General features: G+C 42.5%; 1 pseudogene; it reads left to right on the top strand.

Annotated features, from left to right (window-relative positions):
- The first annotated feature begins 777 nt into the window (after positions 1 to 777).
- The window catches only part of LOC102856778, a 13,040-nt pseudogene continuing 11,912 nt past the window's right edge, over positions 778 to 1,905 (top strand).

The following is a 1,905-nucleotide window of genomic DNA, read 5'->3' as shown; positions in this document are numbered from 1 at the left end:
TCTCTCTCTCTCTCTCTCTCTCTCTCTCTCTCACTGTCCCTCCATCCTCCCAAGTTTGATGTCCCTCTCCAAGGACTGATCCCGCTTTGCAATATGTCCAAAGTATGTCTGACGGAGCTTCAGAATCCTTGCCTCCAAAGAGCAGCCTGGCTCCACCCTCTCCAGGATGAACCTATTTGTTCTCCTAGCAGTCCCTGGTTTATTCAATACTCTTCTCCAGCACCACAGCTCAAAGGCATAAATGATCCTATTATTCCTAGTCATTGTCCAGCTTTCCCATATATAGCAAGAAATTGCAAAGATCATGGCCTGGATCAGGCACACCTTAGTCTCCAGACTGACATCACTGCTCTTCAGTACTTTGGAGAGATCTCTGACAGCAGACTTTCCCAATGCAATTTGTCTTTTTATTTCCTGGCTGCTGGTACGAAGAGTATTGATTGTGCAACCAAGCAAACTAAAGCTGTTAACAATCTCAATCTCTGCCATCTATCATGATGCTGCCAATCAGCCCAGTGGTGAGAATCTTTGTTTTCTTGATGTTGAGCTTCAATCCATTTTTTTTTTCAATCCATTTTTAAGGCTGCAGTCCTTGACCTTCTATAGCATGTGCTTTAGGTCCTCCTCAGCCTCAGCAAGCAGGATTGTGTCATGTGCATAATTCAGGTTGTTGATGAGTTCTACCTCCAATCCTGATGCCACATTTCTCTTCATAGAGCCCAGCCTCCTGGATAATGTGTTCTGCATGTAGATTGAAAAAGTATGGGGCTTCTCATCATGGCAGACCCTAGGAATAAGGTGCTTCAGGATTACTGCAAGAAACTGCTGGAGCACAAGGAGATCGATGGCCGTCTCAAGGAGTTAAGGGAACAATTAAAAGAACTTACCAAGCAGTATGAAAAGTCTGAAAATGATCTGAAGGCCCTGCAAAGTGTTAGCCAGATTGTAGATGAAGAAAAATGTATTGTTAAAGCTACAAATGGGCCAAGATATGTTGTGGGGTGTCGCCGACAGCTTGACAAAGTAAGCTAAAGCCAGGAACAAGGGTTGCTTTGGACATGACTATGCTAACTATCATGAGATACTTGCCAAGAGAAGTGGATCCACTGATTTATACAGTATGTCTCATGAGGACCCTGGGAACGTTTCATATTCTGAGTCTGGAGGGCTGTCAGAACAGATTCGGGAATTAAGAGAGGTGATAGAACTGCCTCTTACAAACCCAGAATAGTTCTAGCGTGTAGGAATAATACCTCCAAAAGGCTGTTTATTATGTGGACCACCAGGTACAGGGAAAACTCTCTTGGCCAGAGCTGTTGCTAACCAGCTGGACTGCAATTTTTTGAAGGTTGTATCTAGTTCTATTGTAGACAAGTATATTGGTGAAAGTGCTTGTTTGATCAGAGAAATGTTTAATTATGACAGGGACCATCAGCCGTGCATCATTTTTATGGATGAAATAGGTAGTATTGGTGGTCGTCATTTTTCTGAGGGTACTTCAGCTGATAGAGTCACAGAACCTTAATGGAGTTACTGAATCAAATGGATGGATTTGATACTCTGCATAGAGTTAAAATGATCATGGCTACAAACAGACCAGATACACTGGATCCTGCTTTGCTGCACCCAGGAAGATTAGAAAAATACATACTGATTTGCCAAATGAAACAAGCAAGATGAGATATATTGAAAATCCATGCAGGCCCCATTACAAAGCATGGTGAAATAGATCATGAAGCAATTGTGAAGCTTTCAGATGGCTTCAATGGAGCAGACCTAAGAAATGTCTGCACTGAAGCAGGTATGTTTGCAATTCGTGCTGATCATGATTTTGTAGTACAAGAAGACTTCATGAAAGCAGTCAGAAAAGTGGCTGATTCTAAGAAGCTAGAATCTAAATTGGGC

Source organism: Elephantulus edwardii, unplaced genomic scaffold (genome assembly GCF_000299155.1).
Source record: "Elephantulus edwardii isolate Elephantulus edwardi_28Jun2011 unplaced genomic scaffold, EleEdw1.0 scaffold00163, whole genome shotgun sequence".
Lineage (NCBI taxonomy): Eukaryota > Metazoa > Chordata > Mammalia > Macroscelidea > Macroscelididae > Elephantulus > Elephantulus edwardii.
Note: the sequence above shows the minus strand (reverse complement) of the source record. Positions and strands in the feature narration are given on the sequence as shown.